Source organism: Stegodyphus dumicola, chromosome 9 (assembly GCF_044657685.1).
Source record: "Stegodyphus dumicola isolate Sdum_Otavi_A_Nest chromosome 9, ASM4465768v1".
Classification (NCBI taxonomy): domain Eukaryota; kingdom Metazoa; phylum Arthropoda; class Arachnida; order Araneae; family Eresidae; genus Stegodyphus; species Stegodyphus dumicola.
This window is the reverse complement of record NC_140776.1, coordinates 115407050-115423942: the sequence shown is the minus strand read 5'-3', so window position 1 is coordinate 115423942 and position 16893 is coordinate 115407050. Positions and strand designations below refer to the sequence as shown.

General features: G+C 31.2%; 1 long non-coding RNA gene across 1 annotated transcript; it reads left to right on the top strand.

Moving 5' to 3' along the window:
* Positions 1-787: 787 nt before the first annotated feature.
* Positions 788-6280, top strand: LOC118189477 (uncharacterized). The gene is made up of 4 exons (XR_015043224.1): positions 788-1210; positions 2307-2416; positions 4440-4482; positions 6061-6280. It is a non-coding gene; the product is annotated as an uncharacterized LOC118189477 (long non-coding RNA).
* Positions 6281-16893: the final 10613 nt, after the last annotated feature.

Below are 16893 nucleotides of genomic sequence, written 5' to 3'. Positions count from 1 at the left end.
AATAAATACAGCAGAAGGTGCTCGAAAACGTTTAACTTCTTGAACAATAGTTTAATGTAGACCAAAGGATCATTAATTATAATCAAAGATATACTAATATTTTTATTTAATAATAATAATAATAACTCTACGAAACTGCAACCTGAATCCTGATATTTTACATATATTTCAGTTCCTTTAATCTTTGTTATAAAAATCATATGAGGCTAATTTTTTTTTATTTTGTTTAATGTACGGAAAAAATGATATAGCGATTTTAGTAATTTTTATATGAGGAAAAAATTAATAAATAATGTAAATAAATAATTATATTATATTTTATATTTTTCCTGAAACAGTTAAAGACATTCTTAATATGGAGATCTACAGAATAAGTACAAGGGTCCAGTTAAATGAACTCAAAATTTGCATAGTTAATTTTACGCTAACTTATAAAAATTAACCGGATTTACGATTATACACTGAGCATGCGCGTACACGTACATTTCTATTTTTCGTAGAAAAATTTAATTATTACCTTAATACAGAAATGCTGTGAATATAAATTTATATAATGCAAAAGTAAGTTTATTTCATATGCTAATTTAGAGGCTTTCTTAATATGTTTAATTATAAAGAAAAAAAAAAAGCGTTGCAATTCTTGTTCACTGACCAATGGCAAAGCAGACACTTTCTACTTCCGGTTGTGGCGGGATATTTGTGAAGTCAGCACTCACCACTCAGGACTTTGAACTCTTATGCCATTCAAACAGCTTCAAACTGTCTTCGCGCCATTTTCATGATGTCTCACTATTGCTTATCCTGCACTCTTACTAGCTATATTGAGCTCACCACCTGCATTTGCCATACAACTCACTGAACCTGCCTACATGCTTCAATTTAATGCCATTGCTTACCACTGCACAATTTTTATGATGAACGCCTACTTTCGTAAGTATTAAGATATGCCTGCTCACGCAGCTGAATTTTCTTCGCCCACGGGTGTTGGTACTTCCCTAGTACCATTTATTTGAAAATATCTTTGCCTAGTGCACTTTAATGCGATCTACTGGCAAAAACTCTAGTAGTTAATGACCAGAAAAAAGTAAGTCATAAGTCATAAATACCACTCAGCAATGGCGGTCGAAAAGAATTGTAAAGTCGCAAAGAATACTGTTTGTTCGTGGATTGGCGTTTGTGACTGAATCCATCGAAGTTATATTTGAAGAAAGTAAGTGAATATTTTATATTTTCAGTGTTTAATACTCGTACTTTCTTCACATATATAAAATTTTATAAATAGCGTTTGTGTAGGAAATGTGATTTTCCATGTGTTGTTCTTTTGTGTACGTGCCTAATGATTCATTTTTAGGATTTGGTACTGTTAAATTTTGCACTAGTCTGTTTCTTACTGTTTGTGTCACTCCTTTTTGTATGTGTCTCACCTTTTTATAGTTATATTATTTTTACTCAAACGTTTTAATATTTATCTTAAAGCATACTGTAATTAAGCAGGAAATAGCTTTTAATGGAAAAAGAAAGGCAATATTAACATGACTAATTGTTCAGAAATCTGTTATGGAAATGTTATCTACCTTATGCCAAAAAATAAAGCATGTAACTTTCATTTATTTATGAAATTCAAAATTTTTTATTTCCTTAGTGTTTTCCCTAAAAATAATTTAATTTCTTATTTTTGAATTTAGTTTTATAAATTTGCTTTAATATATAATCTTTAACTCAAAGATATTGTGCTATTAAAAAAGGAAATTTTATGCCATAGAAACACAGGTACTTTGTTCCAAATCTGTGTTCATTTTTTTTTATATATATACTGAATTTTTATGCACTTGTAATTACTGAAATATATCCTTTCATGAATAATAAGTAAGTCCTAAGTCCTTTCATGAATGCATTTCTTTTTTGTTTGTTTGATTTTGTTGTTTTAAAAGATCTGCCATAGTTAAAGAAAGAAAATAAAGTAAGAATGCTTTACTTTCAGTTTTGAATAAATTTATTACTATTTACTGCAGCTTCAAGTTTCTCTAAACATAATTTTCGAAGTAAAAACTTGATAGTTATGTTGATTATTAGACTTGCATGAAAAATTTATTGAAAAATTAGTATTTGATCTAAAATACCTTAAATTATTTGAATTATATTTTACTAAATCATGTATTTTGATATAACTAGATAGTTAAAAAAATTAAAATTGTAAATGTGAAGAAATTCTTATATAAAACCAAGAAATTGTTTATATTTTTGTTGCTTTTTGCCTTGTAAATTAATTATATATATATATATATATATATATATATATATTACAGTCTGGGGAGTCAGCACCTTGCTGAATTGTAGTAAACGAGACGTCCAATCTACTAGACCATCAAAGATGCAGATTTGGATTTTCTATTTCATAGTTATTGAAATCATAATGGTATGTTTGTTTAAATTAGTACTGTTTATGAATGTGATAAAAATAAATTCTGATAAGCTAAGAAATGATTTATTTTCTATTAATTATGAACTGTAAATAATGTAACCAATTTTCTTCATAGTATTTACGAAACATTTTTTTTTAAAGGGAGGTAGTCTTATTTATACAATTCTTGCAGAGATACCAAGAAATAAAACATTTCAGGAATTTTCACTCAGTATATCTTGATTTGTAAAATCGTGTTGTTCAATGCCATATTACTTTTTCACAGGAAAGTAATTTTATTGATCTAACATCTGCATAAATAAAATTTTTTTAAGAATGATTACAGTTTCTAAGCCAACTTAAAATTTTCAGATTGTCCTGATACAGTTTCAGCTGGAAATGAAACTGAATTTTCGGATAGTGAAGATTTCATTTAAGAATTCTAATAAAACTGATTAATGTAAATCCTCTGCATTTAAAAATTCTAATAAAACTGATTAATGTAAATCCTCTGCATTAAAGAATTCTAATAAAACGGATTAATGTAAATCCTATGATTCATGTAGGTATTCTTCTGTTATCAGGACCAGATTTAGAAATGTGTGTTTATATGCATGCATTTTTAAATGTAGGTGCTCGTGTGTGCATGTGTATATTCTTTATGTATGTATGTGTATACTTATACACATATATGCGTATACATGCATATACACATGCTTACATATCTACAGTGGAACGCCGAGATACAAGTTTAATTCGTTCCAGCATTCAACTGGTATAGCGAATTTCTCGTATCTAGAAACAAGCTTCCCCATTGAAAATAATGAAAATTCAGTTAACCCGTTCCCAGCCCCCAAAAATATCAACATTTTAATATCAAGTCAATTTTTACTAATAAATAACACTGGTAAATAATATAACAATAGTTTAACATTGTTACCAACATTTTAACTCCTTCTCATTAATCCACACCAACAACAGCTTCTCAACATCTAAGAGTACTTTTATGGTGCTTGGAAGAAACGATAATTCCTTTGGCTACATCAGGTTTCTTAATTTCTTCCTGCTTCTTCAGAATAGTATAGATTTTCGATGTTGAAAGGCCGCAAGTCTTCGCCAATTCCGTCACCATGCTTATGTTCATCTATGATTTCTTTCTTGATATCGACGGCCATGGCCTCCTTATTTTTCTTTGCAGCACTATCTGAGGCAACAATCTTCTTGTGAGGCATCTTGAAATAATTATTTTCACATTAAATGTCAAAACAATTAACTTACAAGTGCACAAACACGTATATAAAAGAACACTGAGTGATCTGTCAAGGGGATTCTCCGAGTTGACCCGGATAGGGAAATGGCGCCACCCGTACCAACAGCCTGGCTCATTGCTCGTTACTCGAATTAATGCTCGTATTTTGCTCATACTTTCCTCGTTTCTCGAGGTTTCATTGTACATTTCTGAATCCCGTCCTAATAACAGAGGAGTACCTTTGCCAGTATTGCAACAGAGCTAGAATGAATTATTGTGTTAAATATATGGAAAATGCATGCTTAAATTACTGTTATTTTCTAAAATATTCTGTATGTCTATTTTTTACAAGAAGAAAAAATAGCTAAAAGCTGTTAATTTACTCGTACTTATTAGTCCAAAGGGGCTTTGTCCCTAAAGAACTATTGTTTTTGTTTTGCATTGGTTCACTATAAATATCTGTTTCACTTTTCAAACTGTTCCTACCAAATGTTAGAGTCCCTAGTGTGGGATTAATACTCTCTATCTTAGTGCCCTCTATAACCTATGTTAGGGTTAACCTGTATAACCTACAAGGATTGCCAGTTTAGGCGAGATATCTAGGTAGTCATCATAATACGTACCTTATTTTTTATTATTTTTAAATTAAATTGGAAGTAATAAACTAGTTTTCAAGAATGTAGTTAAACTAGATTTGCATTCAACTCTGGTTTATTGTGTTAATGATGTTTTGCTGTAACAAATATGAATTTTTTGTTTAAGTATAATAATTTAAAATGTTTTTTCTAGAGAATGAAGTACTGCCACTAAGGTAAAGGTGCTAACTTGCAAGGTAATTTTCTATTCTACATTAACTCAATCTTTATGTCCTGTTACAGACATATTGGCAGAAATAATGAAAACCTGACATTCAAAAAGAAAAATAATAACGTTGAATGTAGTATATTAGATGGTTAACTGCGGTTTGGCAGCTCATTAATAATCTTATACATATTGAGTACGAATAACTTTGACAATTACCGGTATTTTCAATAGTATAAAATTAGGCAAGAAAGCAGCTTTAGCTTAGCGCCGATTTTAAATACAACTCTCTTACCAATATTGGTTTGACGAAGGTAAAATATAATTGAATTTAATAAGTTGGAAATACTGTCTGTCTTTCCATGAGTTAAAAAATAATTTCAAATAAAATTTCTTTTTTCAGTTTTTCATGTTATTTGTTTAATGTTATTGTAATCTGATTTATCATATTTAGTCACATATTCCATCCCTCTTTGCACTATAGTATATAATTCAAAGAACTTATCAGTTTCAGCAATATTTTTTTTACCAGTATACATTTTTACCATAACTCTGTTTCTAAATCATATCCTGAAAAATTAAGGAGTAAAGTACACAAAGAAGGAAAATATGCAAGTAAATAATGGCATTTAGTGTTGTTTATGTGTCTAATATTTGTAATAGATTGTAAAAGTTATAAAATTCTATTAGCTTTTTTAAATTATTTTTTCACTGGATTATTTGCATACAAAGTTTGCAGCAAATATTTCCTGCAACAGAAGTGACAATTTTTATTTTGCCAAGACAGGAAATTTAGTTAGTGTAAGCAGTAACTCTATTTTGAGATGTTAAACAGGAAGGCAAATTTTTGAATTTAAATTGATTTTTGAAGGAAGACTTCATTTAGTCTTGCTATCATTCTACATGGCTCTTAACTTCTTTATGGTATTTATAATTTTATTGTTATTCAGCTTTCTGTTTGCTTAGAATGCACATGAATGTAGACTTGAAATATTTTATATTGCAAACTGAGATGCCATTGTTATCATAATTAAAGATTTTTGCTCTGATTTTGGAGGAATTTACTATTAATACTTTTGATTGTGTATTGGTTTCTGGTTTATTGAAATGTGTAAAATAGCCTGTTAATGCATATACGTATGTTAATGACATGTATATGTTTATGAAGTATTCTGTTATATGTATATAGTGTTGTGATTAGTTTTCTGCTTACTCTTTATTTAAGAAAAAGTTATCTGTAAGAAAGCGAATATTCTTTACTATATGTAGGAGTAAAATTGAAAAGGCTAATGCAATTATAATTAATACAAAATTAAGTTTTTTCTCATGTACTTAAATACAAACATAGCCATTAAAGACTTTCTCAACCTCGCAGTTCTAAACAAATCTTAAGTATTTTTTACTTGAAATTATAGGCATTGTGTAAGGTATATAATTGAAGCTTACTGTGTGACAGTATGAAATTAAATTTTTAATTACTGAAATGTAAATTTTTAAATATGAAATACTCAGTGCATTTTATATGCATCTTTTAATACTTCAACTATATTTTAAAACTGAAAACATCTGAAGTGTGAAATTATTACAAATTTTTCTTTTTCTTGTTTAGGAGCTGTTCTCAAAACATTGGGTGACAAAGAATTCACTTTTACAAAAATCGAGCAGGATATTAAAGACAGCGAACTATAGAACAAATATGGCGAAGCTGCATGAAGTCTATGTTGAATTTTATTATTGAAAAAAAATATGCTCTTCAGATTTAATGTTAGTTTTTATTGTTTAAGAGTAATTGCAGTTTTCGAATACCTGTAAAATAAACCTAATTCTTAAATTAATTTCATGTGTATTTCTTTTGCAAGTATTAAGTTCATAATACTTCAAACAACTTGAAATTTTATACTTGTTAATTTATGTGGGATATGTTCATAATAATTTTATAATTTAAATAACTCATTGTCATCATATAAGCATAATCTGAAATGCACAGCATTTGACAACAAATTAATAAAAAATTAGCCAACTTTTAATTTCTTTCTTTTGTCCAGTTGCCTCTTTTTAAATCATTTAATACCATAAAGCAATTTGATGAAAAAAAATAATTGGTATGTCCACATCAACATGTACATTTATAATGATGTTATAGAAAAAGTCACATGAGATAAATATTTAAAAACTTAAATATTCCTAAACAAATTAACTTTTTAAAATTTTATCTGGTATATAAGATAAAATAAAGAACATATTTAGGTAATTTTGAGTTTGCATAATTTTATGAACTTATTTATGAAATTAACAGTTACATTGTAAAAGGGAACTTTTTAAAAACACCTCAATAAAGCATTTCTTTTGTAGAAGTGAACTTTTAGTACTGATCTAATATATTTATAAGATTTTAAACTGAAAAAGACAACAATAATAGATTACAATACATTGCAAGATTGACTGATAAATGTAAAATATTTACATATCATAATTATGTGTGTAATTAAAACAGAAGTTACTCAATTAACTTGCATGCAAATTAATATTTTCTTTAACATGTTTGGGATAAACTGAATTTTAATAAATAAATATGTATAGATTTGTGTATTATCTGAAGATATGAATGAAATATTTGTGACATTAAACATTCATCTTCAAGGAAAATAACAAAGTCAACTTGGTAAACTATTAAAAAAGGTAAGTTTTCTACAATTTCCTGGTCTATATTTAACAATTTTAAAATTTAGCACACTCATTCAAATAATCTAAACGTATAATGTTTTCTTTTGTGCTACATTCGTTTACTGAAATTGTTAATTAACTATATTGTACTATAGATGGAAATTAACGTAGATATTCCCTGTATTTTATGGTACAAAAACTTATATATTTGATAATAATTGACCTAAATCTTCCCTATGTTTTCTTTGCATATACGAATGACTTTGGTAAAAATTTAGTCCGATGTCTTCTCCTCTTTACTGTGTATCAGTGCACATTTTTGGTAAAAAATTTGCATAAATCTCCAATTACCTATTTACTGCATTTTTCGTAAAATATGCTTATTTTAATCTCTTATTTTTTATATAAATCTATGCAAAAATGTTCTGCATATTATGATTAAAAGATAAAATTAATTTAATATCAAATTTTTACATATCCACCTTTTAGGTATGTACAGCAATATGGAATATATATAACTGGAAAATTTAAATGCAAAAAAATTAATTTCTATTCAAAAATTACATAACACTAAAAGGCTGACAATCACTTTTAATATTTTATTTCAAAGTGACTACAAAATATGCAATAAATTTTGTAAACCTGAGTTCTATGTTTTAAATCAATTAATGCTATCGTTCATTTACATGGCATAAGAAAATGTCCTTCAGAAAAGCAAATAATTTATTTAAAGTGTTATTTAGTAATGATGAATTTAGTAAACAACTGTTTGCTACAGTTTTTTACTAAATTTAAATTTATGAAATGAATTTAGTAAACAAAAATGCAAATGAACGATGGCATTAATTGATTTAAAACACAGAATTGATGTTTATGAAATTTATTGCATATTTTGTAGTCACTTTGAAATGAAATATTAAAATTCATTTTCAGCCTTTAAGTGTTACGTAATTTTTTAATAGAAATTTATTTTTTTTTTGCATTTACTAGTGCATTTAAATTTTCTAGTTATATATATTCCATATTGCTGTACATAATTGAAAGGCAGATATGTAAGAATTTGATATAAAAATTATTTTACCTTTTAATCATAGCATACAGAAAGTTTTTGCATAGATTTATGTAAAAAAATATGAGATTAAAATAAGTACATTTTATGAAAAATGCAGTGAAAAGGTAATTGGAGATTTATGCAAATTTTTTACCAAAAAAAATGTGCATTTATACACAGTAAAGTGGAGAATACATCGGATTAAATTTTTACCAGTCATTCGCATATGCAAAGAAAATATAAGGAAGATTCAGGTCAATTACTATCAGATATATACGTTTTTGTACTGTAAATTACGGGAAATATGTACGTTAATTTCTATCAAATATATACGTTTTTGTACCGTAAAATACGGGGAATATCTACCTTAATTTTTACCTAATATATACGTTTATATACAGTAAAAAATCGGGGAAATTTACGTAAATTTTTATTAAATATATACGCATACATGAAGCAAAAAATTGAGATTTACGTATATGCGATAAATATACGTAAATCCCTGAAATTTACGTATATTATACGTAAAAGTTGCGAATGAATAGTAGTCTCTCGCGTAAATATACCTAAATTTTACGTAAAAGTTACGTATAGTATAACGTAAAAATATACGTAAATATTTAGTAATTGCCACTGGACACTTTTTGTGATATTTTTACGTTCAACTTGAACGTTTTTTATACGAAAGGCCATTCGTAAATCGCATGCATTTTTCTCGTGCAATTTACGAATGCATGCTGCCTGGGTTGTAAGTGGTGTTTTCCTCTTTACCAAGGTTTCTTTACGCGGCGGCTTTACTTTCTTGTATTTCTTAAATGCTGGAATCTGAAAGTTTCCATTTCTTCTTTTCGGTACCGTCGCATGGGTTGTAAAAGGGCTAGGTTTCTCTTCAGTTCTCTGCTTCTTGGGTGGTGGAACGGGTGATGTTACTTCTGGACCTTTTACTTCTTTTACGCTTGAGTCCTGCAAGAAACTTTTAAGGATTTCAAAATCATTTTGATTATAATATTTTTTCACCTGGTCGGGACTTGCTTTACAGATTTCCCCTCTCTCGTTCTTAAGGTACAATACAACTCCTTTGATTTCCTGAATTACATAGGGGCCTTCAAATTTTGGAGCTAACTTTGCAGTAAAATTGTCTGGGGCACTTGATAAAGAAAATTTCCGCTTCAACACTTTATCCCCAACTTTAAAATCTGCTTCACGGCGTTTTCTATCGTAATATAATTTTTGCTTATTTCTTGCCGTATCCGAGCTTTTAATCGCCTGGTCAATAAGTCTTTGCACGTCTTCCTGTTTAAATTTTTGCTCTCTTTGTTGCACAAAGAGTAATTTATCTAAAGGCGTAATTAACTTTCGGCCTAAAAATAATTCTGCTGGGGTTTTTACCCGTAGTATCGTGATTTGCCGTTCTTAAAGCATAAGCTAATTCATTTATGTAGCCATCCCAGCGCTTGTTATGTGTGCTAACATAACTTCGAACTATTTTTACAATGTTTTAACTCTCTCTGCTATGTTTGCCTGTGGTATATACGGAACCATTTTGATATGGCGTATGCCAAGTCCAGTGCATATGTTTTCAAATATTTGGCTAACAAATTGTTTACCGTTATCGCTAATGACTTTTATCGGTGCCCCGTATTTTAAAATGTATCTGTGTAAGAATGCATCTGCGACTGTTTTGGCTGACGCGTGTTTAAGTGGAACAATTTCTGTCCATTTTGAAAAATCATCTACAATTACTAAAAGAAAACGATTTTTATTTAACTCACTCTGGGGGAAAGGACCAAGAAGATCTATGCCTAAAATTTTATTTGGAAATGTAGCGCAAATGCTATTTAATTACCCGGCCGGGCTGTAATTAATATCATTTATTAACTGACATCGATTGCAGGACCTGACATACGCAGTTACTATTTTGTATAATTGCGGGAAATATACCGCCTCGCGTACCCTTTTTAGACAAAAAGTCTTTCTGACCCCTAAATGACCCGCTGTTTTCGCGTCGTGTAATTCCTTCAAAATGCTTAATCGAAGCGAGGCTGGGATGACTCGTTTGTACTCGAGATTTTCGTTTGTTGTTTTCGAATAATAAATTATCTATTATTTGATAGTTTTCTGCTCTATTTCTTATCGCATCGATATCTGTGTGTTCAAAGCTTTCGGGGTCTTTCAAATATGCATAGATACTTCCAAATTCTGGATCAGCTTTCAATTCAGCAATAATTGTATCTCTAGAATCTAAATTTTTTGAAGTCAACACAACGCATTTAAGTTCGTTGCCTTCATCGTCCAGTTTTATACGAGAAAGTGCGTCAGCTACATTGTTTTCCTTACCCGGTTTATATTTGATTATTAGATTATATTCTTGGAGATTTAGAGCCCATCTTATTAAACTGGGCGTTAGGTTTTTCCCAGAGTATAGTCTACCAACAGCCGCATGATTCGAAAAGACTGTTACTGGCGCTTTGCCGAAATAAACTCGAAATTTGTGTACAGCCATTAATACGGATAATGTTTCTGTCTCTGTAACTGTATAATTCCTTTGTGTCTGATTCAACGTTTTACTAAAAAATGCCAAAGGATGGCCATTTTGCATAAGAACCGCACCCACAGCAAAGTCCGACGCATCTGCTGCAATTTCCAGGTTTTCGTCCGCCTCCGGGAATTTCAAAACAGGGGCATTGATGAGCGCTTCTTTTAACCTTTCAAAAGCAGTATTTGCTTCAGCTGTCCACGTGAATTTACCTTTCTTTCTTTTAATTACCTACAAGGGTTCAACAATATTAGCAAAATCTTTTATGAATGACCGATAATAAAAACATAACCCAAGGAAAGAAGAAAGTTTCTTGGCGGTGTTGGGAGGTGGGAAATTCTTGATGGCTTTTATTTTTGAATCTTGAGTTTTTATACCCTCTTGCGAAATTTTATAACCCAGATATTTAAGTTCTTTAGTTGCGAACTTGCATTTTGGGGCGTTAATTGTAAGACCGACCTCTTTTAGTAATTTAAAAACTTCTTCTAGATCTTTAATATGTTGTTCCAACGTTCTACTCGTTATAATTATATCATCTAGATAGATTAAAGTCGATTTTCCTAGGACAAGCTTTAGAACAATGTCCATAGCTCTCTGGAATGTTGATGGGGCCCCACACAACCCAAAGGGCATGCGTAAAAATGCATAAGTGCCCGATTTTGTTACAAACGCGGTTTTATGTATGTCTTCGGGTCTCATAGCTATTTGATAGTAGCCAGACGTTAAGTCCAAAGTAGTCATGTATCTTGTAGATTTTATCTTTCTAATAATTTCCTCTATAACCGGCAAAGGGTAAACTGGGAATTTAATAAAACTATTAAGTTTTCTGTAATCGATAGCAAACCTCCAAGCCCTTTTATCCGAAGGAGGAAACTCGTTCTTTTTCCTACATAGTACGACTGGACTCGCGTACTCACTATTTATGGGCGTTATTATTTTGTTCTTTAACATTTCCTGAATATGTTCTTCTATGATTAGCTCTTTCTGTTTATCATAGCGATAAGGTTTAGTCCTACAGGGTTTGTCGGCAGTTAACTGTATCTCATGCGTAACTATTTGACAGCTACCAGGCCGTTCTGAAAACAAGTTTGAAAAAGTAGTCACCACTTGCTGGATGGCTTGACTTTCATGGTCATTCAAATGGCAAAGGTCAACTTGCGGTTGTTCCACTGGTTCCAGCACCCTCCGGTCCATCTCCAGCACAATAGAACTGTCCTGAAAATTCAGTTTGGCCTTCGCGGCCTTAAAAAACTCCGTACCTAAAATAAGTGGATTTTGCAAACTTTTTTACTACAAAAATTAATACTTTAAGGCTTTCATTTTGGAGTTTTATTTTTAAAGATAGTTTTCCGATATATTGACAAGTTTGTCCTTGCGCTGCTATGATTTCTGTGTTTTTATTTTTAAATAATCGAAACCTATTAAAGTTCTTCTTAAAAATAATATCGCTCATAAAATTACCTTCTGCTCCTGTATCGATGAGGGCTTCTACTGGTACATCGCCAACCAGGACTTGTATAATTGGTAACTGGGAGTTCTTTACGATGACCGTATTTAAGTGTCTTCTTGAGGGTTTTTTTAAAACTTCCGGGGTCTATACCCTCGCTTACACAGGCCCCTAAACTCGTTTAAAGCTTTCCTTCAACTTCTGCCTTCTGGGTACGCGGACGTTTGTTTTCAAATTTCCTTTTTGGGCCTTGACCTTTCGAGGTTCGATGAGTTAGCTTGATAGCTCTTTCCCCCATAAGAGCGGTTTGCATTTCTGGTCTGCTCATTTGAAGATTGCCTTCGGATACTTTGAGAATACGATGTACTCTAGCTTTTTCCACAATTCTGCGATTTTGAAACTTGACCGCCGATTCGAAGAGCTCCTGCAATGTGCTTGTGTTTCTAATTTCGAAGTAGTCTTGAACAGCAGGTAACAATCTTTGTAAGATTATTTCAATAATCTCCGCGTCGGGTTTCTTCCCATACAGCGTATCCGTCAGTTTAATTTTTCGCAGAATAAAGTCAGTCAACTCTCCTATATTCTGTTGATAAAAACTATACAGTTCGGCTTCTAGCCTTGCTCGATCTTTCACTATGGGGAAGGCCTTTAATAACGATTTTTTGAAATTTTCAAATGTATATGTCTGGCCTCCGAATTCCCCTAATAAAAATTTGCCTATATTCTTCCACCATAGCGCGACCTGTCCTCTTAGTGCAGATGTGGCGATGGCAACTTTTTGTCTTTCAGGCACAGGGTAGAGCTGGAAGTGATTGTCGAGGCTTTCTAGAAATATCGCCACCGAATTTTTTCCGTCGAAATTGACGTTTGGCTTGATTGACGCTCTCAACGTCTGGACCAGGTATCCAAATCCTTCCAATTGGTTTGCCATTTCTTGTTGTTGTCCCGCAGCTTCCATCCAATTTTCGGCCATTTCAGTTCGACAAGTGCTCGGGCGCCAATGTAAAGTTGCGCGCTTCCCACCTGCACGCAACAAAGTGGTGACTGCTGAGAACTGGAAATAGACCGCGTCGGGTCTTGAGAAGGGTTTAAATCCCTTTTTATTCAACTTTAGAAATTACAAATGCGTGCTTTTGACGCTCACAAACAACGCCGACCCGGCGGTAAAATAAAAATAAGAAACTAAGAAAAGAATAGTAACAAGTGACTAACTACGAGGCTGTCTAAACGTAACTAACCTCACCGCGTTCTAAAATACCGCTGATAATTCAGCAAACTCTGAATATTACGTTGAAAGTTTAACAAGCTGCCGAGGCAAGCACACAGGCCGAAACGCGTGGTTCTTCAATTTCTAATTAGCCACCTCCACGCTCGTGAAGTAAGAAAGCACACCTTCGAACTCGTTTCCCTTCTATTTAACTCAGAATACTTCCGCTGATAATTTGAATCCTTGCGCGTTCTACTGAAATTTACATACTCTGGCATTGGCAATTCCAGGGGAAAGTAAGGCTTGACAGGAAAGATAGTTTAAACTTAAAATAAATGTTAGTTAAAATAAATATAAACCCTACAAGGTTAACCTAAAAGTTGAAAGATATGTCAAAATAAATGACAAATGCCGTGAAATATTGAGTGTGATTGAAAGCTTGGCAGGTTTATTCTATAATTTACAGATGCATTCGCCAAGAATTTCCGTTTAAATATTCAATTGCTGCTATTATTATGGGAGTACATTTTAATAAGGCAAGAATATTTATGCATAACAGTTCTCCACAACACTACCTGTTTTTCTCCCTAACAAATGGTGTACCGTCGTCTTCCGACAGGACCGTTAACATGGATTAAAGATAGTTAGTAAGAGAGATATGCAATTCATCGTTTCTCATACTATTGAATCCTATTTAGACGACTTGGAAGGGAAGCTACAAAAGACTCGCACTATAGCATATCATAACGCGAATAAAAGCCAGAGCGTTTATGCTCATAGGTATAATATGAGTTCACGAAAGAAAACATTCGAAGTAGGAAATCAAGCCCATCATCATAACATCACAGTCCAGATTTCATTATCATCACACAAATTACTAAATACTTCCTAAGAACCAGCCACCATCCTGGAGCTTCCGAGATCACATTCCATTTTGGTACGATGGAATCTCACATATACAAATTACGTACATATGTGGCTAGAGTGCAACAGGTAGAATTAAATTTTGAACACAATGATGACTTTGGAAATATAAGCTACGCTCCCGCTGACCAAAAAAAGTACAACAAGTTACGAAGTATACTTAAAATTGCCACAGATGACAGTTTGATACTTAGATTTTTGGAGCAGGAGTTCATGTCGTATCTGACCATAATCCTCTTACGTAGCTAATGATAACTCAACCTCACGGAGAAAAGCTCCTGCATTGGGCGTTGACAAAAAAATAATGTAAATATTTCTAACGGAAGGAACAAAAATATGGAAAGGCAGATGCTTTACCTAGATTATCCACCGACAACTCAGGGATTGGATACCATTGTATACAAAACAATTTGGGTTAACACAATGTCTGTAACTTATATAGAAACATACACATATTATTGTTATTATTATTATTGCAATTAAAAAAAATGTTTTACATATGTATCCTCTTTTATAATTATTAATCATTGTTGTTAGAGGTTTGTGTTTAATTACCATCATAGCTAAATGCTACTGACTAATCTATATATTAATTTTAAATATTGTTACATGAAATTCTGAATTTTGTCCTGTTATCATATAAGTGTTGAATATGCAGTGGTTTATTTATATGGGATTTTGTGTAATCCAGTAAAATGTCGCATTCTAGGTAGGATTCTACAAATGTGTTCAGAGGTACAGGAGTATATGGAAAAGAATTTTTGGGGGATATGACTCCTCGTATTGTCTCTCAGGAGGTGTATGCGCTTCCCAAGGAGGGACATGTAAGATTCGAGAACGCGCCAAGAAAAGCGAAGTTTCGCGGCTCAGCGGCGTGAAAAAAAAACTTTGCCAAAAGAAAATTTGAGTTAGGAGAACTTTGGAAGAGGAATGTGTACAGTAAGCATGGAAGATTTATTTTGCCGACGTTTTAATATGTAAAATGTAATTATACTTTTGTGTGAGTGTTATATATAAAACACGTCCTCATGAAGCCAGCTGTCTTGAGTTTCGTGTATTAATTAACTTAACTTTTGGTCATTTCGGGTTCTAGGACGTAGCGTGAGCAAATCTAAATATTTTACGTGGTTAAAGAATTCGATGAAATATATCTACAGTTCTTTTGTATATAAAAAGCGGAGTTCTTCACATTCGAACGTTCTGTATCAGAATTTTTTAAACATCTACATTTATTTTTTAAGGTTCCTAAAAATTTTGTTCTAAAAATTCGCATTTTTAACGGAACATTTTAAAGAAATTTTTAGAAGTTAAATAATTTTGAATAATTTTTTACCTGGTTTTATTAATTTTTTTAATATTTCAAGAAAGGACTTTAAATCTTTAATTTCTTAAACTTTAATTATAATAATTAATAGTTTCCAAAAAGTTTCATTACTATTATTTTTATCAAATTGAATTATTAAATTTGTTAAACAAAATAATGTTACCATAATTCCTTTCTTACATATTAAAAAGAAAATTAGTAAAACTTTTAACCTCCATATTTTGCTGAATTCTAATTAACCTCAATTAAACCAAAATAAAAAACTAAACAACAAATTAAACGAAAGTTTACCAAAAACATTTCTTATTGATATTATTATAAGTAAAATCTGCTGAGTGGAATTCTCCCTACAGCCGCAGGATTTGTTCCTTAATTTAAGGCTGGTGTGAAAGATTTAACATCTTAATCTCTTTCTTTAATTTACTTATTTAAATTATCCTAAATATGAAAATATATTTATTTTCATGAAAGATCTGTAAACGCAACGTATTAATTTTATTTAAAATGTATTTTCCCGATTGGCAACAACAGTTTTTTTTTCAGAACGATAATAATTTGAACTGTAAGTTTTTGAGCAGTAATGTTGACGGTAATGTTTCTGAATAAAGCAAGTATTTAACAATTAATGTTTTGACGGAATGTGTTTTTAATAAAGGAACTAATTAATTGCTAACATTTCAGAAGTAGGATAAACTAGAATTATTGTCTAGATTTAACAACGTATTGCCTTAACGTACGCTAAGCCTAAGCTGAATGCGGAAGCTCGCCAAAACTGAAAGTAGAAAGGTACGTGAATTTATAAACTGTTTATGTTATGTCTAAGTATTAAACGGAAAGAACTTAAGTATAATTATTGTATTAGTATTTGAAAATTGAAGTCTAAGATGGCTTATTTGGCAAGAGGCAAAAAATGTGATTTAAAAGAACTTGCTTTGGAACTTGATGTAGATGTCCCTTCTGATATTAAAATTGTAGGCTTAAGAGATATGATTTTGAATAGTAAGAATTATAACGAAGACTTTACTAAACAAATGCTAGATAGAATTATAAATGATCGTTTAGACAGGGAAAAGTTAGAAATTTTAGAAAAATAAAAAGATAAGCAAAGAGCATTTGAAATGGAAATTTTAGAAAAAGATAAGCAAAGAGCATTTGAAATGGAAGAAAAAGATAAGCAAAGAGCATTTGAAATGGAAGAAAAAGATAAGCAAAGAGCATTTGAAATGGATGAAAAAGATAAGCAAAGAACTTTTGAACTTGAAAAATTGAAAATAGAAGCGGAAATCAGA